Consider the following 26,941-nt stretch of genomic DNA (forward strand, 5'->3'; position numbering starts at 1 on the left):
GGTGTGTATTTGTGTGTATCTGGGTTGTGTACCTGTGTGATGGAGCGTCTCCTCCATGGTCTGGATGAGTTCTTCTCTCAGAGTGCTGCTGATGTTGGCTGTGTAGTTCAAAGCAGAACGGTCTCTGTGGTCTCGAACCCTCACATCACTGAAGGATTTTAAAGAGAAGTTTTAGATATTTATCAAAATCACCTCAACTCTGTCATTTCAAAAGTAGAGTTTGTGAGGTCAGGATTCAAAAAGTCAGTCCTACCACCACCAGAAGGAGGCAGTATTTTACCAGAAGGTCTGAGGTTGTGGTCACCACCACTGGAAGAATCAAAGCTTTACCCTCTAAGCTAAGCTTTACCCTTTAAGGTTCATGAAAGAACTGAAGGTGTGATGCCTCCATCAACTCGTGTTTCTGTTATTGATTCCTTTTTTTTAAACACCTTAGTTTGGATGAACTGACAACGCGTCCAGGCTAAACCCCGTCTTTGCCAGAAATGTAGCTGGGATAGGCTTCATCTTTGTGACTCTCTTGAGGATAAAGCGTTTCAGAAGATGAAAGAATGAATGAATGAATGACATTAGTTTGGAGCCAAATGAACAAACTGTTTAATTCAGTCCAGTGAGTCTGGTGGCCTTGAGAAAAATAGATCTTTAGCTCAGTTTTTAGTAATGTATAAACAGCAGCCTCAACAGTCCTTGGCCCCCCCTCCTTTCGGTTTGTGTACAGCCTCAGGATGCTGGACTTCGGGTGAAACCCTCCATGCATAGTAAGGAGCTTTCTTGTCTTAATATCAGTGGTTTGTATCTCTTCCAGTGGCCAGGATATCATGCCAGCAGGGTATCTGATCACTAGCAGGGCATAGGTGTTAATGACTTGGATCTTATTTTTGCTGTTTAGCTGACTTTTCAGGAACTGCCTTACCCTCTGTAGGTATTTGACTGTAGCTGACCTCCAAGCTGCCTCCTCAGGATTACCATTTCCCTGAGGGATCCCCAGGTATTTGTAAATGTCCTGCACATCTGTGCCCTTCAAGTAGTTCAACCCTTTCAGTTGTGATCACCTTTCCTCTTCTAGATATCATCTGCCCACATTTATCTAGTCTGAATGTCATCCCGATGTCTTTGCTGTATATCTGAGCGATCCATGTCATCCATGTAGAGGAGGTGGCTGATGGTTGTTCCACTTCGGAACCGGTACCCAAAGCAACTCTTTGAAATGATCTGGCTGAGGTGGTTTAGGCCTATGCAGAACAGCACAGGGGACAGAGCATCTCCTTGATATATGCCGCATCTGATGCTCACCCGCACAGTTGGTTTTGAGTTGGCCTCCAGATTTGTGTTCCATGGCCTCATCGAGTTCTGGATGTTATACAGCTTTAGGCACTCCAGTATCCGTGTGTAGCAATGAGTCATAGGCTTTCTTGTTGTCAATCTAGGCAGTGCACAGGTTGGTGTTCCTGGTTTTACAGTGACGGGCAATTGGCCTGTTAACCAGTAGCTGGTGTTTGGCTCCTCTGGTGTTGTTTGCTGTTCCTTTCTGTTGCTCCATGTGCCTACTCATCTTAGCTGCTATGATACCTTCCATTGTATTGGTATTTTTCCCTTCTGGGGGTCCTTCATTATGAGGACTGTCCGGCCCTGTGTTAGCCACTTGTGAACATTAGCAGCTGGTTCATCTGTACTGTGTGTTCAAGGAGTGCAGTCAAGTTCTTAAGGCAATGACTCTTGTCAGGCCCTGGTGCTGTCTGTTCATTTTGGATACTCTTGTTTGGATGCTTGCTAGGGTGATGACTACAGGATCTTGTTCTGGAAGTTGGCTGTCTGTAGTCTGGCTACTGTTCATCTTATAGCCAAGCATTTCTAGGATGACTGTTGCTGCTGCATATATAGGAAGTTGAGTTCTTGGTAGTGAATCTCGATATTTGGGGGGTGATGGTGAACCCACCCCAAGCTGACCTGTCGTCCTGGCCCCCCCTTGCCGTAGCATCTTTGTACCATGAATGAGGTACAACGCTGTACCTCATCAATTTAACTGTGATAGCAACTTCTTATTGTGGATATTTGAACACTGAGCTAAGAGCTATTTCTTGGTCAGTGAGGATGTGGGGTTTCAAAGCAACCATTTATCCCACATCCTCTGCATGTACCCTCTCTCACTGGGATTGCTGCCATAGCAGCACTCCATCAGTGCTATGTTCTCTGCCGTGCACAAACCCCACATCCTCACTGACCAAGAAACAGCTCTCACCAGTCTTGTTCCAGTAGTCAATTGGACATCAGCATGTCCTGGTTCCCCAACATCTGATGATGTTGTCCTGGGTGACGTCCAATCTGGCCTATGCCTATACCTCATTCTGAGGTATAGGCATATAGTGTAAAGGGCCTTGCCCAAAGGTCCACCAGTTGAAACTGGTGACCTTCAGCTCAGTGGTTTACACCACTGAGCTATCCAGAGTGTGTGTGTGTGTGTGTGTGTGTGTATGTATATATATATATACATATATATATATATATATATATATATATATATATATATACATACATACACACACACACACACACACACACTACTACTCAAAAGTTTTAGAACATCCCAATTTTTCCAGAATTTCATTGAAAATGATGCAGTTTAATGTCTCAGTGTACTCTGAAATTAAAGCATACAACAAATAAATAATTGAAGTTAAAAAATAAATCATGGAATCAATTTAGAAACCAAAATGTATTCTAAACTTTTGACTCATCAAAGTAGCCACCTTTGGCAGATATAACAGTTGGACACACTTGTGGCATTCTTTCTACAATGGAAATCAAATATTCTTCAGAAAGTTCTTCCCAACGCTGTTGCAGAAGTTCCCATAAATGTGTAGCACTTGTAGGTTGCTTTGCTTTCACTCCTCTGTCCAGTACATCCCAAATGAATGAGGTTTAAGTCTGGAGACTGTGTTGGCCACTCCATGTTTTCAAACATACCATCTTGTTCTTTTTGCTTAAGGTAGTTCAGGCATAGCTTGGACTTATGTTTTGGGTCATTATCTTGCTGTAGGATGAACCCCTGACCAACTAGGCGCATTCTGCATGGCGCTGCAGAATGCTGTAGTAGTCATTTTGGTTCAGGGTGCCTTTCACTCTGTACAAATCACTGACCCTGGATCCAGCAAAACAGCCCCAGACCATCACACTTCCTCCTCCATGTTTGACAGTTGATGTCACACACTGAGGAACCATCCTTTCACCTACTCAAAACTGCGTACATAAGTCCTGCAGGATGAACCGAAGATTTCAAATTTGGATTCATCCGTCCATAACACCTTCTTCCATTCTTCAGTACTGTAGTCCACTGGTGGTGTTTCATGTGCCAGGCAAGCCTCTTTTTCTTACTCTGAAGTCTCAGCAATGGCTTTCTTGCTGCAACTTGACTCATCAGACCTGCAACTCAAAGTCTTCTCTTCACAGTTGAAACTAAGACTTTCTTACTACGACCACTATTTAACTGTGCTTGAAGCTGTTGTCCTGTGAGTCGCCTATCACGCAAGCTGTTGACTCTTAGAAACTTGTCTTCTGATCCCATTGTGGCATTGGGTCTGCCAGTCCTGTCAGCATTTCCCCCAGTTTCTAAGTGCCTTTTGATGGTGAAGGAAAATGTACTTATTGACCCCTTGACGTTCTTGTCAATTTCTCTGTAGGAAAGACTTACATTTTTAAGTGTTATGATGGTCTGTCTCTCTTCTATCGTTAATTGCCTTTTCCTCGCCATTTTTATAGTAACACACTACTTTCTGCAGTACAATATTGTTCAAATAACGCTCACAATGGTATGGTACCAAAGTATGCCCAGCACTGCTTTTATGCGGACAGAGGGGGTTACAACCCCCTCTGTCCGCGAGTGATTAAGAAACGTTGGGACACCTGTAGGAATTGGTAGCCCCAACTTTCGAGGCTTGATCAACCTCCATTGCTGCAGAACTGCTTTAAGTTGTTAACCCATCTCTTGTTCACTGAAAAAGGCCTTTTTGTATAATTCTGAAATGTACATTATTTTTCAGTTTTGTTTCACCTTACCTTTTTTTTTTTTTTTTTTTTAACCTCACCACTTACCTTTGTACCATTTCATTGGACTTGAACTGCTTGAATACAATACAAAACTGGAAAAATTGGGGTATTCTAAAACTTTTGACCAGTAGTTTGTGTGTGTATATAAACATATATATATATCCTTCCTCTTGTGTTAGGGTCAGCACCGACCCATTTTAGATTTTAAATGCATAAAAGAACCACATAAAATTTGTTTATTGCATCAAGGCTTTTTGACTTTGTCAGGAACCTCTGTTTCAACAAAATAATACAAAAAAAAATGTTTTCACTAAATTATAAAATGCTCTAGTTGAAATTATAACCTTTGTTTTGTTAGGGTTGATTTCAACCCAGTTATAAAAATGAAATAATAAAGCAGAAATTAGAGCCAAAACTGAAATCCTAAGTGCACTGTCAGCCAACGCACTGACAGCCAGCTCCTCTCCCAATCATGTGAGCTTTTTGGGATTCTCATTTTGCCTTGTTATCCAGTATACCTGCACAAAAACAAAACAAGCACAGATGGGCATGTCCACATATGTGAGGTCAGTTCAGTATAGAGCTGGTGGCTGATGGAGTGCACATCAAGGGGTATACTGACAAAAAAAAAGACCCAGAGGTTCACACCAAAAATATTAAAACCAATATTTTTATGGATAAGGAAATCTAACAAGGAAACCAAGAGATGAGAAACAAATTGGATGATAGATAATTGTTTTTAGTGTATTTTACCGCTGATTTAAGACATGGGTCAAAACCGACCCGGTAACATGAGAGATGGTAACAGAAAGCTAACACAAGACGAAGGATATATATATATATATATATATATATATATATATTAGGCCTGTAACGGTACACAAAATTTTCATTTCAGTATGTTTTCAGTTTTGAAAGCCACGGTTCGTTTTTTTTTTTTTTTTTTGGTTCGGTATGGGAAGAAAGAAAACCCCTCAAAATGTCTTTAATGCATTTATGAATTTATGAACATTCTTCTACCAATTTTTGGAGACAATAGAATATAGAAAAACAGGAATATTATAATTCTGCTGCTATAAATCAAACAGAAAATAAAATATTACTAAATGTATTTTAAACATTTGTATTGCACTTTTCCCTGAAAGGGAATTTTGAACAAACAACAAAAATCTAATCACATTTCTGTCAGTTCACATTCTGCATCAAAATAACAAAAAAAAAAAATTCCACATGAAGTGCAACATTAACAAGAGAGCAAACTGGTATTCTGTTTAAACAAACTGAAGAGCAACACTGACAAATACATTCACCAAATTATTATTTATTTTAGGATAGATAAACTGTTTAGGCCACTTTGTGTACTTGTGTGTGTGTGTGTGTGTGTGTGTGTGTGTGTGTGTGTGTGTGTGTGTGTGTGTGTGTGTGTGTGTGTGTGTGCGTGCAGGGTGCCATTTGTCAAAAACAAGGGGTGGGGGTGGGGGTGGGGTTGTCGGAGGCGGGGAGGGTTATACGTGCACTGAAAAAAAAATCTGTTGAAGTAACATAATAAAAGTATTGAAAGCGGTTCCACTAAATAAAGTTATGTTTTGGCAACTCATAAAAATCATGTGCATGTTTCATGATCTGCTTATGTTACACTCACATGATTTTTTCATGCTCTTTTAACATGTTACATTTTTGTTAAATATTTTTACTTTCCTTATTTTAACTGAACAGAGATATATCATATTAACCAATAAAAATGTAATCATTTTAATTGGATTCAACTTCAAAATGATAAACTAAAATAATTATTTTATGTTACTTTAAAAGGTACCCTTTTTTTCCACCATGGAATACTAGTTTCGCAAAGACTGCAATGAAACCCACATCTTTCTTGTGCCACCTAAACACTGCACATTTTTCAGAGAATAAAGTGAAGAAAATAAAATATCTTGACCCACTTTTAATCCAAAGATGGATTACAGAAATCAAAATTGTCAAGAACACTTTGGTGATAAACTCTAAAGCATTACAAAGATGCTGTAGTGGAGAGTATTTTTCATGTACCTCACAAAAAATTGTAATACTTGGCAAACAGGTCTTTAAGTAAAAAGAAACAATAAAACTGCACATCAAAAATATACAGCACTGTGCAAAAACAAATCACATATTCAAAGCACTGCCAACACTGAGGAAAACAAGTTTTTTTCTGAACACCTTGAAATCATCAACAGTACTGTTCTTGAATTCTTGAGCTGTCTTGCAGAGCATGGTGCCCACTTTAAACAAAACATTACAAACATGCTTTAGTAGTGGAAAAACACACTTCTTTAACTGCAAGAATGAAAAAAATATAATACTGTTTACCTATCAAAAATATATAGTAACTGTGCAAAATTGCAAATGCTGAGGAAAACAAAACTTTCCTCTGTAAACACTTTGAAAAATGCTTATCTGTCTTGGCAGATAAAATGTTCATTCATAGAGTCTGTTCTTGAGCACTTGAGCTTTTTTGGAAAGAGTGGTGCCCTCCAGCTCCATGATGATTTTTTGGAGCACCTCAAAGGTATATTTGAGGTCACGAGGGTAGTCGACGTTCAATGTGTAGATCAAGCCAAACAACATGGCAACAGCTAACGGAAAGTTGTCCAGCTCCTGCAAGACCACCTGACCTTCAATCACTATGCCGATGTCATCTGGTTTTGAGTTGCAGTCTGCTTTCTGGATGTAAATGCGGTCTCCTCGATGGATGTTTCACTGGTTTTGTCTGTGCCCTTAGAAACACATATTGCCAAAAATCAGATTCAACATATCCCTGGACAATCCTCAAGAAATATTAAAAAAAACAATTACAGTACCTTACAAAAGTGTTCATCCCTTTTAGGATTTTTCACTTTGTCATATTATAGCATTATGCTAAAATCAGTTATATAATTTTTCCTTATCAATCTACACTAGTAATTATAAGAGTAATTTATTTGTTTTGGTATTTGTTTATTTGGTTGTTTACCCCTCTGACCAGCAGGTGGCCTTTTTTGGTTTCTTGTTCAATTGATTGACTATTTTAAGAAAGTAAAGGTGAGCAGACAGGTGCTGCTGATGAGGAGGAAATCACAGTTTTCTTACAACGCGTGTGTAAATGTGTTCTGGAGAGCTCTGCAGAAGCCTTTAAAAATAAAATAAATTTAAAAAACTGGACTTCAATTTTTCACGAGCACAGTGGCCTTCATTATTCTTAAGTGCAAGAACAAACAAACACACAAAACATTATAACACTTAAATACTCACCACATACTCTTTGACTAAATTTCCTGGTTCCTCATTGAGGTATACACACAATCCTTTGATGATACAACCTCAACCGAGATCAACATCGTCATCCTGGACAAAGGTGACAAGATTACCAAGTTACTTTTAAAAAGTACCACATACTGAATTAAAACTGATAATGCATTTTCATTTGTTTCTTACTGATTTGCCCACAGGCTTGTGCTTAACGGAGTTCACCAAAATCTCAGGACATCCCAGCTTTCTCAAATGAGTACAGTAAATTGCAAGTTTGTTCTTTAAGCTTGCCTTCCAACCAGCATATCCTGTCACTGAGCCCCTCTCTATTAGACAAGAGTGTTTTGAGATGAGTGCCTCACCAACCATGTTGAACTCTCTGTCTGTGACATAAACTTTGTATTTGACAATTTCTTGAATCAGACCCTCTAGAATATTTGACTTGAGTTTAAGATCTGGGATAAGCACTTTGCCATTCTCTCTGAATGCTGCATTGCCTCTTTCAAGTTTTAACTCTGCATGAAAGCCAAACTGTGGAACATTGAAGGTGCTAGGCCAAAATGTCCTGGAGGTTGAACAGGTGAATGTGTCCGAGTCCGGTGAAGACGAAATGTCAGTATCAACACTCCCACTGGACACTGATGAGCTTTCTTCCATAAAACTGTAGTTACAAGCACTTCCTGAGGTATTCTGGACCTCCACACGCTCTGGGGTTGAGGTGTCTGCCATATAGATTACTCTGATTGTTCCACGATCCTTCACTTCATCCATTGAAGTGAGGTTCATGAACTCATTGTTAAACAGGGGATCCATGAACGGAAGCCTGAAGTTTGTCTGAATAGCACACTGTCTCTGCACAGTATCAACAAGTTCATTGACAGATGTTGGAAGTCCATCTGGGGAAAGTCAAGCGTTGACTATTGTTGTCTCCAAGGATCACTTTCAGAATAGCCGGGGCCACCGGGCTACCGACAGGTTTCAATCTGTTAAGAGGATGAATAAAAGTTAGATTTTTTTACAAGTAGTTATAAATTTATTTAGACAGTAAAACTGACCACTCAATACCTTTAAAGGGCCAAAGACAGAAAGAGGACAGCCTAACATGCCACAAGAATTTAATGAATGAAAGATGGAAAGGCACTGTGCATTGGATCCTCAAAAGTAAACAAATAAAAATTAATAAAGCAAAATAAAAAGTCTGAAAGAATACAGTGAGTGTGGAGGGGGGTGGGGGGCACACACACACTCACCCTGAGAACATTTTAGGATGTATGGACAAAACATGCAAAATGCATTGTGACAAACAAAGCTAGTATATTTAGTAACCAACCTTTAATGAGGATGTGCCTTTTTAAAGTCACCATACGGCTGGATCCAACCATGTAGTCAGCTAATGGATAGACATCAGTCAGTTCACTGAGTGCTAAGAGTTTGACTTCTCTTGTAGGAGACAACCTTAGCTCAAAGGTTCTGTAGTGTTCAATATACCAACCACACAGCACTCTCACAATAAAAAACAAGTTCTGATCGACAATGCACATCTGAGTAATTTCAGTAAATTCTGGTAATCCATGTGCCACTATCATGCCCTTGCTGTAGGCAATACCCCAGAATGTAGCATTTTTTGCAAGATTTACTTCATCAGTGTTGGGATACTTTGAACGAATTGCACGAGCCACCTCTTCTTTTAATAAATCAACTGGAACTGTTGACACACATGGTACATCAAGGTAAGGTTTCCCATAAGATGGCGAGCTGATGTGGAAAGCAATCATCAACGGATGCTTTGATGCCAAAGTCAAAAGTAAATTTTTGAAGCAACTGGTATGTTTCACTATCTACTTAAAATATTTATGTTTGGCTTCAAAGCGCATTGTCCAGACAGACAATAAAGGTCCAAAACAATGAATCAACCAAGGATAGTGCTCGAGGAAGTGGTGTTTTGGCAGAAGTCTCACAGTAGGAAACAGCTCTTGGAACCTCTGTCTGTGTTCAACTATCTTACTTTCCAGGTATGAGATGGACTCATCATTATGTACCGGGGCCACAACCAATTCAGTAATGTCTTTTAAATCTAACAACACAACCCATGCTGGTTCATTTTTTGGAACACAAGATCCAATTAAAAATGGGAGGAACCTAAGCAAGCTCCAATTTTCATGGGTGTTGCCTCCAATTGATTTCTGACTAGAGAAACTCTTTGGGACAACATGAGGCTTATTAGTCTTGTCAGACCATTTGTATGGGAATGAAAATATAGCTTTGTTTAGCTCATCTAATGTGAAAAATTTCTTTGATATCAAAAAATTCAGGCAGTACGCCAATTCAAATGGCACAATTCCCTCAAATATGTCGTGAGCAATGTCAGGGGGATATCCAATCACAACATTAAAGTGTGACTAGTTCTTGGTCAGAGCACACTCTCATTTTACAGCCAAGTGATGCGTGGCATTTTCAATAACTATTTGCACATGTTCTGCATGTTCTTCTTTTGTCTTCAACCTAAAAACACCAGATGCAACACAATGAGAACTGATTTCACAACTTCTTGCTGTGCAAAAATGACAAAAGTAATCTCCAGAAAAACTCTCAATGAAACCAGCAATACTGTGTGCTCCTAGATTATCAGCAACAACACCATGCACCGCACCTTTCAAAGACGTACCATACAGAGGAACATAAAAACCATGGTCCTCCAGAGTTTTTAGATCTTTTAAGAGAGGTTCCAAAACATTATCTAAACCATAGGTTTTAACATCATCACTCTTACAAAGCAAAGCAAGATAAATGGAGGACAAAGAGGAATGAGAGCCTGGAGGTAGGTTAGAGAGTAACCAATAAACAGCACAAAGCTTGTGCTTTTTACAGGAGGTGCCTAGGGGATTACAAGTTTCAAAATCATCAACATACAGACACACTGATATTCATAACTCATCACTACTCAGAAACTTGTTTTGTTGGAAATGACTACCATCTTTAAACGGCCTGTATTCATAACATGGGTCTCTTTCGAGGTTTGTTTGTCCTCTATGACTTTCTATGAGCTTGTCAAGAATAACGTTTCTACTAAATAACTGCTGCAATGACTTTAAGATTGGGACATACTGAAAGGTTCTGAATTTTTTGCCATCAAGTATAAAAGTCACAGGTTCCACAACATTGAAGCAATAGGCCGTAAGGTGAACGCCATATCGTTTCATCCTGTACCGACATATGGGGCACTACAATTTTTTTACTCAGTTACAAAGATATATTGTTCCTGAGGTAAATGTCAAAAGTTCTCCATTTGCAATCCTGCAGTTTTTTTAAAATCCGTGTTTGAAGTCGGTACTACTTAACTTTATTCGCGCAGTGCAATTGTTATCATGCGTGCTGCAGTTTGAGTCACGTGTAACCTGCTGGTCCAATAAGAAAGCGCAAAACATCCAAGATCGCTGCGACCAGGAAGCGAGCTTCCTGTAGTTTGGAGGAGGAAAATACAATGAAAAATTTTAAAAACCCAGCAAAAATATGGAATAGGCACCTTATATCTGTAAAAAAAAGAAAAATTACAGGATTTTTCAGCCAAACAATGGGAAACGTTAAAAAAATGTGTCGAACGATGGCTTTATTTGAGTGGTGAGAGAAGGACTATAACTGAAACTTATAAACACTATCACTATTGACTTTGCCAATGTTCCAGAAGATGCTGGGTTTCACGTAACATGCTACAGACGATTCATTGATAAAAAACAATTGGATTCCGCGGAGAAACATAAAAGAGAGAATTCAGATGTCAATGAATCACAGGGAGGTGAGTGATTCACCTCCCTGCGGTGCAGCAGCACCGCAGGATCAACAAGTGAAAGCCCAGGAAGAAATAACGGTCCTGGATGGGTCTACCTACTGTTTCATCTCGTCCTGTTCTGCCTGCCTTGTGCATAATATGTAAAAAAAAAAAAGAAAAAGTAGATAAATACATTACCGTGTCTGGCAAATGCACAAAGGATCATCTTTCACTGGCACAGACGTTATCAGCAGGTGTGTAAAAAAAAATTAAAAAATCTGTTTCTCACACTCACACACAAATACTGTATATAAGTAAGTGTGTAAGTTTATTCTATTCTCTACTACTACTACTGCTATTACTACTATTATTACTGCTACTGCTATTACTTCTACTGCTACTGCTATTAGTACTACTGCTACTATTATTACTACTACTGCTATTACATCTATTACTACTACTGCTATTACTGATCATAACTCATTCTCTCTTTCACACACAATGCTGCTTGCAGCTTTGTGAAACTGGGTGTATGTGTGTTTCAGAAATGAGCCACCTTCAATGTCAACTACAAGATCTTCTCTTCTGTGAGCAGATCATCACGCAAAGAATTATTATTATTGTGAACCACCACCAAACATCCATACACCAGTGTGAGTGGCACTGGGTGAAGTGTCTTGCCCAAGAACACAATGGACTGACTAGGACAGAGCGGGATTCGAACCGCCGACCCTTCAGTTATTGGATGACCTGCTCTACCATCTGAGCCATGGCCACCCAGTCTTGCTGACAATGTGTCATTATTGCTCCTTGGTAGTTTGCCCTATCCATGCCTCCAACATGTGATGCTCTACACCAACACTGCAAAAGGGCAAACTACCAAACAGCAATAATGAGACATTGTCTGAAAGGTATTGTGTGTGCACCCTCACCCATTGGTAGTGGATGGCACATTGAGGATGGGGAGTCAACAGTGACCTGGATGACTAAAAATCCTGCTCCTCAAAGTGTTTTGCAGTTCGTCCACTGCACTTGGAAACAAGGCAAATGTGATACAGACAGGTGTTCCTGTATGTCAGCAAGACTGTCTTGCACTGATTTGTGTAGGTGACAGCACTGTGTGAATGTTCAGAAGGACACAGAAGATAGAGCTACATGGGATGATGTTTCTGACAGTGATGGTGATGATAAGACATGTTATAGAACCATGAAATATCCTCTAAAAAAAGCCTCCATTGAACAAAAATAAAAGTTTACAGTGTACTGTGTAAAAAACCAGACTGAGATCTATTAAAAACTAGAAGCACTCGGAGAGCGCAGACCTCCGCCAAGGCTGATCAGTGCCCCCCCCCCCCCCCCCCACGCCAAGGAGGTTATGTTTTTGCCAGGGTTCGTCTGTCTGTTTGTCTGTCCGTTAGTGTGCAACATAACTCAAAAAGTTATGGACAGATTTTGATGAAATTTTCTGGTCTGCCCCCCCACCCCCACCCCCGATCACCACCAAAATTTAATCATTTCTTCCTTATCCCATTTCCAACAAACCCTGAAAATTTCATCCAAATCTGTCCATAACTTTTTGAGTTATGTTGCACACTAACGGACAGACAAACAAACAAACAAACAAACAAACAGACAGACAAACAAACAAACCCTGGCAAAAACATAACCTCCTTGGCGGAGGTAAACATGTATTGTTACATGACAAACGCATCATTGTTAAAAGAAGAAAAGAAACCCTGCAACTGTAAACACTGTAAATGTCAAGCAATGCTGTTACATTGATGTATGTGTGTTTGTGTGTGGCTAAATTCACCATGTGTAATATGTGAAATCAGTAGAAGCTTTTTCGCACAAATTTCCAAGATTTCATGGTCTAAATTCACATTGCATGGTAATAATTCATCAAGACTTGTCTAAAATGTTAATGTGTATAAATATCAATTTGTGAGAGATTTTGTGTTGCTAAAATGAATGTTGATAAATAAAACAAGTGAATCTAGGATCACAGAATTTTTGTTTTTTAATTTTATATTCATATAGATTTATGGCTTGTGACAAAAAACTGCAGGATATATTGCGGAGAACTTTTAACCCAAAGTCGATGAGGGTACAGTCTAAACAAAAATGCATTTAAAAAGTAGTGCCCAGACACGGGAACGAAAATCATTTTCTAGCCACTTTTCATGGTTCACCTTATGGCCTACAATCCCTGTAGTATTTTTTACGCTGATACGAAGTAGAAAGTGTCCCTCCCTTTCCAACAGCCTTTTATATTGGATTAGCAGTACACACTGCAGAAGTGATATTAGCAACTACTGAGTCCTCAAATTGAAAGTTATGTCACTTTAAGATATCAGCAACAATACCTCTTGAAAGTGGCACAGATGCTGAACTTAAATAATAAATCTCATGTAAAAACTCATCTATAGCTGTACCTGGCACATGGATAAGATATTCCAACTTGAGTAAAGTTGCTGCAAGCTGCTTCTCAATTGCACTTGAGAGGACCTTGGGATCAGCTGACTCTACAGGGTCGCTCTCCACACACTCATCCTCCTGGTCATCAGTGGGTGAAAGTTCAAAAGGCAGAGGTGCATTTGTTATTACAATGCCTGGTTTAAAGTCAGTCAAAGAAAGAGATGCATGTCTACGACTCTTGTGAGATTTAAAGGTTCCACAAACACTTGTGTGAAAATCACAACCAACAAACATGCAAGTCACTTTTTCATTTTTCTTTAAATGAGCATTTATGTGAGCAAAGTACTCTCTTTCATTTCCCAAATTTTTACACAAGCAAATGTGACACTTAAATATAGATACTACCTTTACTGCTTTATTGTTTGTGGAATGATCTCGAGAGTGATGAATATGTAATGCATTCCACGTTTTAAATGTGCAAGGACACTCTAAAAATGTACATGGATAACGGCTGGTACGTCCAAGGTGTGGATGCTTGAGTTTATAGTGGTTCAATAATGTCAATCTTCCTGCAACTGCCACAGAGCACAGTTTACACTGCCACATACACTGGTGAAAGAGACACGAGAAAAAAGAAAATAAGCATGGACAATAAAACACAAATGCAATCTGGAAATTACTAAATGAGATGTAATCAACTGAAGTTAACTTATAATTACAGTAGTCATACTTACCACAGCTACAGAGCCTTTGGACGGAGAATATAGAATTATATAGAATTTTCCAGTCCTGCTGATAATACGAATCTGTAAGATATCACAAAACCACATTATGCTTCAGCACATAAAACTTTATATTCATTAAATATGGATACAGCAAACTCCTATCTGTATATACACAAGAATGATACTTGCTTAATGTGTTTATGCATCTCATTTGACAATATCTAAAGCTTTTTGGTTATGTTACTTTATCCCCTAAATGCCTGGCTTAACTAAGACACAATGGTATATAAAAACTAGTACAAGACCTGAAACAGTCAATTACTCTGCTGATTAAAAACGTAAAGAGAGATCTGCTTTGTTAAATGTTCTTTATCCATTCCTTGCAAAGAAATTCAGTGTCTCGATATATAAATTAATTAAATAAATAATAATAAAAAAATAAATTAAAAAATAAAAGCCGTCTACACTATAGTCTTCCTCGATCATTATCGGTATCACAGTGTGTACTCCAAAGACGGACACGTTAAAAATCTGTGAAAGGATCGATTCAGAATTATTATAAACCCAGCTAAAATATTTTATTCCGTTAATGTCAATCACACAGTTGCTACCAACCTCCGGTTACGCACCAACTCAGAGACACTCATAACGCAACAAATTTGACAAAGTGTCTCTCCACGGTAATTCACTCCGTGTTGTGACACTGGCGAACACGGTCGCCCTTTTGAAGACTGTACTTTGCTCGTGTTTTTTCTCCCCCCTATCTTTTGTCAGATAATAGACGTAGCCAACTTAAGCCACGTTACACATGACAAAATCCTGAACCGTTGTGATATGACCTGTTCAAAATGTTCGGAATGTAATTAACCGTGTTCAATATGAGAATACGGTGAATGTAACTGTATTCGCGGTAATTCACTGTTTTCGCCGGTGAATACGGTGAATATAATTAGCCAGTATGATACGTGAATTACATTCCGAACAATCTGAACAGGTCATATCACAACGATACAGAATGTTGTCCTGTGTCACACGGCTTAAATTGGCTACGTCTATTACCTGAGAAACGATAGGGGAGAAAAAACACAAGAGCAAAATACAGTCTTTAAAAGTGCCAAGGACATAATTTGCGATGTATAAGGTCGACATCCGCATATGAAGTAAATACAAACAAGGAAAATATATTTGACAACTTTGAGTCGCTGCTTAACATAAGAATAGCGGGCGTAGGTTCTCAACAATTAGCCCACCGTAGGTCACAGCTAGCAATTAGCTGTGGCTAGTTAGCTAATCAAGCCAAGTTGACAAAAAAATATAAAATAAAAATCACACAGAACCAACCATAAGGACAAAATACAAATGCAGAAACAAGATGTTGGATTAAGTGTGCCATTTTCCAATTCCCATAAACGTTTATACCATTTGAGAGACGCTTAATTTTTCAAAATAGCCTGGAGGTTGCACCTGCACCGCGGTGTTCTCGTAATGGCGGACAACTTGGCATAAAAGTTGAAACTTTCACAGGCAGGGGGCGTGGTTTTTGGGAGAGAGCAAGACTGTTATATGTCACAGTGACATGACATTTTCCTTAAGAGTGAATATCCTCCAAAAATGTGTAAAAGTCCAATGACCAAATCATGTTTACTCCTCAAACATAAAACAATCATGTCGAATGTAAAAGCTAATTTCGAAAAGTCCACAACCCCCTTGAGGCCATTTTTTCAGTGTGGGGGTTCGGTCCATAACTAACGTAATAACTAACACTGGCGTGAAACAAAAGTGAAACTTTACATCCTTTCAACTCCTTTACAACTTCCAACTCCCAGGTTCTATTCCTCTATTATACAGCCTGTGTGTGAGTGTGTGTGTGTGTGTGTGTGTGTGTGTGTGTGTGAGAGAGAGTGTGTGTGAGAGTGTGTGAGAGAGTGAGAGAGAGTGAGAGAGAGAACTAGTGTCTGTTTTAGAACTACCGTAGTTCCTAGGGGCCAAACAACGTCCGTCTTATCACCGTCTCTTTCGTCGTTGTTGTCTTTCACCTTAACCCATACTGATCCCAAACAGGACTGTAATGATGGTGGAGGGTCTTCAGTCTCTTCCCTTCAGGTTGACATCATATTTGTTGTTTTTTTTTAACATTATGGAAGCAGCTATTTCATTTTTTGAGTCATTGTGCGCTAGTTCCATATGTCCGTGTGGAACTTGCACGGATTTAAAGTTCCGCATCGAACGACGCCTTTTGTTCCTTTTTCTTTTTCTCAACATTCTGTGCCGTTTCAGTACAGCTGTGTGCTGAACTGAACAGGTGTGTACCGAAACGTTTCGGTATGTGTACCGTTACAGGCCTAATATACATATATATATATATATATATATATATATATATATATATATATATATATATATATATATATATATATATGTATATATACACACACACACTTTACAGCCTGACCGAAATGGGATTTTTGGGGTCGATGACGATATCCAGTATATCGGCCGATATCCAATATGTGAAATAACAACATTGATCTGCACAGGATATAATAGTCTTATATTAGATAATGGTGGACATGTGGATTAACAGTTGCATAAATCTTTGTTCATCTCACACAGATAAATGACCCAACTTTGAAACGTTGCATAATAGTCTTATATTAGACTAGTATGTGACCTGTGGGGAACCAGGGGTTGTAGATGTGGTAGTTTTTATGCTGAGGAGAGCCGACTTTAGGGAAAGATGTGAGTCTATATTTTATAAGTACTGACATAAAAATGATTTGGTAAATCATTCTTTAAAATGTAAGTGACACCTACCTTTAATGAGTCCATCTACAAAGCAACCTATGCAATCACAAAAATAATTAGAGTAAAGGATATTACCACAAAATTATGTTCCCCCCTTACAAATTTTGATGTCTGCCTCACGGCACTACAACTTCCCATGTAGACAAAGGACTAAACTGAGCATGTGCAGAGTGAATTAGGAGAGTCCTAAGTTGTTCCTGATTGGAGCAATTGGAAGAGTTACAACTGACCCGTGTTACAACTGTCCCTGGTCTCCCCTCCACCATTAATACCCAGGCGTGCCTGCCAGGGCCGGACTGAGACTCATTTTCAGCCCTGGAGTTTCATACCTCAGACTGGCCCACTTTAGATCACGACCAATTATTATTAAAATCATGGAATTTTAACCTTACATGTTAGGTCTACACACTGTTCTCCAAAGCCTTGTAATTCAGCGTATTTTCTAAAATATTTCCAATTCAGCGCAAGTAAAGGTTGCTTCACAATGTGGATTTATTTCAGCAGTGAGTGCACATCGACATGTCCAACATTATTATTCCTCACAACACAACAATAACAGAATCTATATGTTTGTTCTTATAAGTGTTAACATTTTTCAAACCTTTCATGAAGAGTCATGAAGAGACACAATCACTGAGTCGTCTGCAAACTTGAGGACAACAGCACCAGGGTACTGAGTTTGGCACTCATTGTTGTTTTTGTACAACACAAATAAAAGAGGGGAGAGGACGCAACCCTGTGGCGACCCAGTGGAAGATAAAAGAACATTCGATAAAACAGTGTTTACTCTCACACGTTGCAACCTCTCAGATAAAAAGTCCACCAACCAAAATATGAGGCCGGGCTTGATTATGTGGATGCTCTTCAGTCTTTCTGCTAAAATATGTGGTTGGATGCAATTAAAAGCTGAAGAGAAGTCAATAAAAACTAAGCGCACAAAAGTCTTTGCACCTTCCAGATGTGTAAGGATCAGATGAAGCAGGGTACCTGTGGCATCATCAGCCAGACCTATAAGCAAACTGAAATGGATCCAGATTGGCCTGGACAGCATTCAAAAGCTCCCCCTTCACAATTTTCTCAAATGTTTTCATCACCAAAGAAGTGAGAGCCACAGGTCTATAATCATTAAGAGCTTTAGGACAGTTCATTTTTGGCACAGGAACAATAACAGAATCCTTCCAAACACAAGGGACCTTTTTGAGTTGGAGAGACAACCTAAAAATAAAAGTGAAAATGTCTGCCAACTGGTCCGCACAATTTTTGAGGATACGAGCCCCAACACCATCAGGGCCGGGGCTTTTCCTCTCATTAAATCCCCTAAAAAGTTTCAGGACCTGATCCCTGCCCACCTGCACAGTGGTCTGTTCAGAGGTATTTTTAAAAACTGACAACTTGCTAAAATCGAGGATGTTAAAACGGTTATAAAAAATATTCAGTTCATTTGCCAGCTCAAGATCAGACTGATCAGTCTTTCTGGGAGATGACACTCTTTTTCTTAAGCGGCATCCCCATCATGGATTTAACCCCCTCCCAGGCTGGGCGGGAGTTTCCAGAGCTGAGGAGCTTCTCCACTTTGTCCTTATAGGAGAACTTTGCAACCTTCAAGTCTTTCCTCACTTGCCCCTGAAGCTCCCTATATCGGGTCATGTCACCCTGGTTAAAACATATATTACGCTGTGTAATCGAGACTTTCAAGGATTCAGAAATCCACGGCTTATTGTTTGGATATACAGAAATTAACTTCCGGGGAATGACCAAGCTTTCACAGAAAGTAACATATGCAGAAACAGTCTCAGTCAATTCATCCAAATCCACACAGGCTTCTTTAAACACGTCCCACTCTGTACAGTCATAACAGTCCTGGAGACACTAAATGGAGTCCTCCAACCAAACCGGAATCATTCTTCTCTCCGGCTTGTTCCTCTTCAGGATTGGTTTGTAAGACGGAACCAAATAAACAACATTATGGCCCGACATGCCGAGTGGAGCTCTGCGGAGGGATTTATAAGCTCCCTTCACGGATCCAAAACAGAGGTCCAAACATTTCGCCAGACGTGTCAGACAAGTGACATACTGGTAAAAATTTCCTAAAGACTTTCCCGGTTTACAGTTGTTAAAATCACCCATAATAAAGTTTGGTGCGTCCGGCGCGATGCTTTGAAGTTGCTGCACAGTATTAGCCATAGCCCGGGTTGCCTTGTCAACATCAGCCTTCGGGTGAACAAGTGTCACAAACAACTGTGGGAATTCCCTCAGTAAATAAAAGGGACATAGGGATACAGACAGTAGTTCAATGTCAGGTGAGCACATTGACTCCCTGACAACCACAGTATTGCACCAGCTTTTATTAACATAAAGACATAAACCTCCACCCAGTGACTTGCTGGTCACTGCAGGGTCTCTGTCCAGGCGATATGGAGCTCCAAAGCCCTTGACTTCCAAGTCAGACTGAAGATCCATGTCTTTAAGCCACGTTTCAGTCAGGGTGAAGAGGCAAGCGCTGTTATCCTCCATCAGGAACCGGATGTTCTCCCGAAGCTCATCGATTTTATTACGGAGAGACTGGACGTTGGCAAGCATCATCGTTGGAAGAGGCATCCTCCGGTGCCCCTGTCTCTTCAGCCACTGCCACACACCACCACGTCTCCCCCTCTTCCTCACCCTCGTCGGCTTGGATATCCAGCTCCGGTCACCTGCTGCAGTATCTGACTGGATGATCTCTGCGGGGAAGGCTGCCGAGGGATCCACGGTGCCCAAACCGGAGTCGCGGAGAAGCAGGAGGAATACCCAGCCATACTGGAGAGGCTTCCGGAGTTCACAGAGGCCACATAAAAAGTGGCATAGAAGCAGTAGAATTAAGAGTAAGTCTCTCAATCTTACGTGAGTCAACGTTGCTTCCATTACGCACAGATCAGTTGAAGAAAAAAAGACGATCAACACAATAAGCACTTGTTAAAGACTACCACACACAACACACTGCACAACTGCTGCTGCCTGTCGCCATTACCAGTACCATTCCCTTTCCCTTTCAGGTCTTAAATGTGCATGGACAGTTTACATATATACACGGATAACATTGGCTGGGTCCATTACGGTGACGTAATCTGTAGTGTTTCAATAATTTGTACCTACTTCTCTCCCTGATGGAACAACGTTTGCACTGTCTCATACACGTCACTGAAAGAAAAAAAAAAAAAAAAGCAGCTGTAAAGGATGTTTTTTTTTTTTTTTTTAATTGACACAATGTGCATTTCAGTTAAATCATAAAACTATCATAAAAAATCTATGAATGTAAAAACTTACCATGTATTAAAGAGGAGGTGCAAACAAACAAAGCGGGAAGCTTTCTTTGTGGTGTTACTCTGGTAAAGAAAACAGACAAAACAATTTTACAAAAAATTCCATAGTGAAATCATTTTTCAAAATTTGTTTGAACTTTGTTGTAAATGTATACCAATAAATGCCATGGAGACTATAAAAAATAAAAAAGTAAACAAAAAAAACCAAACATAAATTCAGAAACTATAGCAGATGTTAAAAGTGTAACTACACCCCCTACTTTTTGCATAACTCGTCCCACCACCAAATTTTGAAAAATAACCAAAACTGCGAGGTGTGAGGATGATCAGGGGGCAGAGGTGTGATCAGGGAGCAGAAAGTGTACACAGGCAGAAATTGCTGAATGGCAGCCTGTGGCAACTCGGAGAGACAGCATGCTCAAATTGTGGCAGTGGCCAACATGCTGCAGCACTTCCGGCAGTTGCCACAAGTTGCCACAGGCTACTGAAGAAGCTGTCGGAAACGCTGCGGCATGTTGGCCACTGCCACAATTTGAGCATGCTGTCTCTCCAAAAGTTTAAATTCGGTAAAAGTCTTAAACTAACTAATCTGTTATCAGATAACAAGTTCACATCTGTATGGTGGACGTGGTTTCTATCCCTGCACAGTGAGAAACTGCCTTTTTTGCATCTGAAGGGAGGGGCTTTTTTATTATTATTATAATTATTATTTGCTTGTGAGGTAGAAGAGCACAAAGTACGCTTCTACATCATGTTTCAGTGTGAAAACCAAAACCTGGTTTTACTCTGTAGTTTTTGACCCACAAAATCCAGATTTTTAAAGAAATAAAAAATACATAAATTTTAACAACAGTAGAGGTGGTGTTAATCTCAATAAAGTTATACTGTGTTGTTTACAGCTCAAAAAACACGTTTAAGGGTGCACTGCCCCTTTAAGGGCTAATACATTATTGCACAGTAGAGATACTGCAAGAATACAATCTTAGTCAATTACAAACTGGATCTGCAGCAGCCAATGATAAAACTGTTTTTGTTTATTCTTCTCAGATCCAAGGCCTTCAATGGTAAGTATGTTTACTGTTACAACTTTCCCTGCACATAACACAGGCTTATTGTGTTTTAGCTTTATCATTCAACCCCCAAAATGCTTCTAATCTGTTGCCAACTGTTATGGCACAAGTGTTTGTCACTGTGCAACAAGGAGGGAAATTCAAAAAGATGCTGGTAGTTGCAGACAAGGTCAGAGAGGTGCTGTTCAGAACTATCCACCATTGTGTTTACCTCTAACCCCGTGTTCATGCTCTGGTTCGCATGAGCGCCTCTAGCGTTCAAGTCGGTACTGCACGTTACCTCGTATCAACCAAGCGGCCAACTTTCCATAGCAGTCATGATAAGTCGAAGAAAAACAAGACATGTTTATTACTAATAATAATAATTATAATGATGATGATAATAATGAAGAAAGAACACAATGATCTGTCGCACAAGCAATGACATTCATTAAAGAGCAAAGTTAATGCTAACAGGGCACGGTTAAACTACAGTTATGCCGTATTTCCACTACGTGGAACCAGCTCGGCTCGGCTTGACTCAGTATTCCTGGAGACTGTTTTCCATTACAGGATACTACCCACTTTACAGTACCTGGATGTCACAGCGATGTGGCACATTATTTTGATGTCGTCTGCTCAGAGAGTTGTTGATGAACTCGCTCGTTGCGTGTTGTCTCGTGCTGAAGTTCTACGTTGGCCACCAAAGACTGAATCTCCTCGACCGACCATGGTGTAGTTTTGGGCTGTCATCATGTGGATTAACGTACCGCTATATTTACTGTCGCCTTCCGCATCTGTGTTTTGTAAAACAGCGGGTCACAGAGAAAACTGTCTGACCAGTCAGTGGTCGGCAGTGTTTATACGTCACGGTTTTAATCGCTTGGATCCTCGGCGGAGGTGATACCAAAAAACTAGTACCAGGTACCAGCTTAATTTACTGTGGAAAGGTAAATTACAAACGCGCTAAATGTTTTATTAAATAGACAAACAACCACTCAAAACACTACTCCAGACAGAAACAAGTTTACAAGGACAATGACACTTACCTAAGAGCAATAACGAGATAATGCTAATGGTAACACCAATATTGCCGGAGTGGATTATAAAACTGGCATTAGTAAACTGTAAAATGGCAATTTAAACATTTGGAGTTAAAACATTTATTTAACCATTAACCCACAGAATGACTTACATTCACTTAGATATTTTCACTTATTCAGTATTTTCGACCTATAATGTCGAAAATGCCACAGAAGCAGACAGCAGTTCAATCACGTACGGTAGTTCCTGAGGTTTCCCACTTCTTTACATCCGGGAACTTAGAACATGCGCACTAGACATCCATATTAGTTTTTGATTTGAGGTAATTACCCTTCATTGGACTGAAGAATGCTAATCTAGTTAATTCAACTGTTCATTGTTTTATGTTAAACCAACAAGACATAATAATTTAAAAACACAAACACAATATATACATGTTAAATGTAGAAATTTCTATTTATCTAATCAAACAAGTACCTTGGTTGAGTTTTTTGAGTGTATGTTTGTATGGGCTGACAACCAAGAATAGTTTGGTGACGACTGGAAAGACAGTTGGCAGCTCGGGAAGACGGCACGGGTCAGGGTGGGTTAGCACCTCGCCCTGAGTCTTCTGTGAGGAAGACACCCAACCAAGCTACAGGCAGACCTCAGAGAAAATACCCCCAGGGGATCCCGAGAGGGGGGGAGGATGAGATCCCCAACAGGATGGACCCAACGGTAACGAACCACACAAATGGCCAACCGACTATGATGAACACCGTTAGATGCACCTGTGGCAAACTTTGTAAGAACGAGCGTGGCCTAAAGATACATATGGCCAAGATGAAGTGCAGAGAGAAGGAGCAGGAAGAGCAGCGCACAGGCACCAGCCCTGGTGAGACGCAGGAGGGGCCCTGCCAGGAATCACCCCACAGCGCCCAGAACCTCCATGCCTTCCAGCCCCCTGAAGCCTGCGCAACATCACAGAGTAGGAAGATTAGATGGCCCCCAGCGAGCAAAGTGACCGAGTGGCAACAGTTCGACGACGACGACTTCTGCAACATCTTAAAGACCACATCCAAGGGTGACGTGGATGGCCGGCTAAACAACATGACATTAATTATTACCAGCTATGCAGTAGAGCGTTTTGGCCACAGAGAAGAAGGGAAACCTCCTGCCCCCTACAGCAAGAATCGTAGAGCTGCCCAGATACATCAGTTGCGAAACGAGCTCCGAGCACTGCAACGCCAATACAAGAGTGCAAGTGAGGATCAGAAAGAACCTCTTGCAGAGCTAAGGAACATCCTGCGGAAGAAGCTCATGACTCTACGCAGGGCTGAAGGGCACAGGAGGAGGAGAAAGGAGAGAGCCAGGAAACGAACGGCTTTTCTGGCCAACCCCTTTGGCTTTGGTAAAAAGCTGTTAGGGGACAAGCGAAGTGGCCAACTCTCATGCTCTCCAGAGGAGGTCGACCAGTTCCTCAAGAACACCCTGAGTGACCCACTGAGGGACCAGCCACTTGGCCCCCAGAAGGCTCTAATTGATCCACCACCACTTAAGGTCAATTTTGACCTAAGAGAGCCCAGCCTCAAGGAGGTTCAGCAGGTAGTCCAAAGAGCTAGGGCAGCATCGGCTCCAGGACCCAGTGGAGTGCCATACATCGTCTATAAGAGATGTCCAGGACTCCTCCAGCGCCTGTGGAAGATCCTGAAAGTGATCTGGCGAAGAGGGAGAGTCACCAAGCAGTGGAGATGTGCGGAGGGAGTATGGATTCCCAAGGAGGAAAACTCAAAGAGCATTGAGCAGTTTCGTTCCATCTCGCTACTCAGCGTAGAGGGCAAAGTGTTCTTTAGCATCCTGTCTCGGCGGCTGTCAGAGTTTGTCCTCCAGAACAACTACATGGACACATCAGTACAGAAAGGCGGCATCCCAGGAGTGCCTGGCTGCTTGGAACATACAGGCGTTATCACTCAGCTCATCCGTGAAGCCCGAGAAGCAAGAGGCGATCTGGCTGTCTTGTGGTTGGACCTGACCAATGCTTATGGGTCCATACCGCATGGCTTAGTCCAGATAACACTGCAGAAACATCATGTGCCCAGTAACATCAGCAACCTCATTCTGGACTATTACAACGACTTTAGGCTGAGAGTCTCCTCAGGGTCTGAATCATCCAGCTGGCACCAGCTAGAAAAGGGAATCATAACAGGTTGCACCATCTCCGTTACCCTTTTTGCCCTAGCCATGAACATGATGGTCAAATCGGCTGAGATGGAATGCAGAGGCCCAAAAATGAAGTCTGGCTCGAGACAACCCCCAATCAGGGCCTTCATGGATGATCTCTCTATCACAACCTCCTCAGTGCCTGGAACCAGATGGATTCTTCAAGGTCTAGAAAAACTCATCACGTGGGCCAGGATGAGCTTCAAGCCCAGCAAGTCCAGATCACTGGTGCTGAAAAAGGGGCGTGTTGCTGAACAGTTCCGCTACACACTAGCAGGAGTCCCCATCCCATCTGTCTCTGAGCAGCCGGTGAAGAGCCTAGGTAAAGTGTTCCACTCTAGCCTCAGGGACTCCAATTCCATCAAGAAGACCATCAAAGACCTTGAAGAGTGGCTCAGGAAGACAGACAAATCTGGTTTGCCGGGGAGGTTTAGAGCTTGGATTTACCAACATGCCATCTTGCCCAAGATCCTGTGGCCACTGCTGATATACGAGGTCCCATTAACAACAGTTGAAGCACTGGAGAGGAGGATTACTAACCACCTCCGTAGGTGGCTAGGTCTCCCACGGAACCTCAGCAGCGCGGCACTGTATGGAAGGAGCAACATCTTACAACTCCCATTTAGAGGCCTTAAAGAGGAGTTCATGGTGTCGCGGACAAGGGAGGCACTCCTATACAGAGACTCGAGAGATCCAAAAGTGGTAGCTGCAGGAATCGAAGTCAGGACGGGCAGGAAGTGGAGAGCAGGCGAGGCACTTGAGGTGGCTGAGTCTCGGCTGAGGCAGAGGGAGCTCGTGGGGAATGTGGCCAGAGGCCATACAGGCCTGGGTTACTTCCCCAGTATTAACACCCGCAAGGCCAAGGGCAAGGAGAGGCACCAGCTCCTCCAGGAGGAGGTTCGGGCAGGCGTGGAAGAAGAGAGAGCAAGCAGGATGGTGGGGCTGAGGCAGCAAGGAGCTTGGACAAAGTGGGAATCTGCAGAGCAACGAAGGGTCACCTGGGATAACATCCTGCGAGCAGACAACCACAGAGTCCGTTTTCTGATCCAAGCAGTGTATGACGGCCTACCAAGCCCTGTAAATCTCCACGTCTGGGGCAGAATCGAGTCTCCAGCCTGTGCATTGTGCTCTGGGAGAGGATCCCTCGAACACATCCTCAGCGGCTGCCGGAAGGCACTTGCAGATGGCCACTATCGCTGGCGGCACGACCAAGTGCTCAAAGCAGTTGCAGAAGCGGTTGCCTTGGCCATAACCACCAATAAGCAGCACCGCCCAAAGCCCACCACCTTTATCAAGGCTGGGGAGAGGCATCGTTCACAGCTCGGACCGGTGCCTGGCCTCCTTGCCTCAGCGGCCGACTGGGAGTTGAGAGTGGACCTGGTCAAGCAGCTGCGCTTCCCAGAGCATATCGCCCCAACCTCACTGCGTCCAGATATGGTCATCTTCTCCAACTCCACCAAAAAGGTGATCATGGTGGAGCTCACTATACCCTGGGAGGAGCACATGGATGAAGCCCAAGAGCGGAAGCGTGCTAAGTACCAGGAGTTGACGGAGCAGTGCAGGAGCAATGGCTGGGTAACTTTCTGTGAGCCTATCGAGGTGGGATGTCGAGGCTTCGCAGGTCGGTGTTTTTGCAGACTCTTAGCCAAGCTAGGGATTGTGGGCCTGGCGAAGAAGAGGGCCATCAAATCAACCACCGATGCTGCAGAGAGAGCCACTAGGTGGCTCTGGCTAAAGAGGGAAGCCCCGTGGTCAACTGCTGCTGGGATGCAGGCTGGGACTTGATCACCCCAGTCGGGTCGCCTGGGCGAGGGTGTATGATGTTCGAACAGACCCGAAACACCCGTTGACCCCAGGAAACGTCACTGATGATGCATCCCAGCGCATCCACAGGATGTATTCTAGAAGCTATGTATATATGTATGCACATACATACATATATGTATATATTTATGCACATACATACATATATGTATGTATGTAGTAGTAGCTTAAGGATTTTTCTAGTTACTAGGCCTACTAGTAGTTATTACAGGCAAATATGTGTCTGCATGTAGTCTAGATATCATCCGCCCACATTTATCGAATCCGAATGACGCTATATGCTGACACATGTCCAACAGTCAGTAAAGGCAGTAAAATGTAGCTACACATCTTTGTGTGTTGTGCTCTGCAGGAACTCAAAGATATTTAGTATTCAGTCCATGTAGTTCTATAAGTCCAACTATATAATAATACATTACATGCCGTATGTGGCTGCCCGTTGGTTTTTCTGGCATGCAGACACAAATACTGCTTGAATAGACAGTTGTCTCTTCATGATTA

General features: G+C 41.5%; 1 long non-coding RNA gene across 1 annotated transcript; it reads left to right on the top strand.

Annotated features, from left to right (window-relative positions):
- Positions 1-476: 476 nt before the first annotated feature.
- LOC115411803 (uncharacterized) lies at positions 477-15,689 on the top strand. Its single transcript, XR_003934267.1, has 3 exons — positions 477-487; positions 4,943-4,952; positions 15,508-15,689. It is a non-coding gene; the product is annotated as an uncharacterized LOC115411803 (long non-coding RNA).
- The last annotated feature ends 11,252 nt before the right edge of the window (positions 15,690-26,941 follow it).

This window comes from Sphaeramia orbicularis, chromosome 21 (assembly GCF_902148855.1).
Source record: "Sphaeramia orbicularis chromosome 21, fSphaOr1.1, whole genome shotgun sequence".
In the NCBI taxonomy this organism is placed as follows: Eukaryota; Metazoa; Chordata; class Actinopteri; order Kurtiformes; family Apogonidae; genus Sphaeramia; species Sphaeramia orbicularis.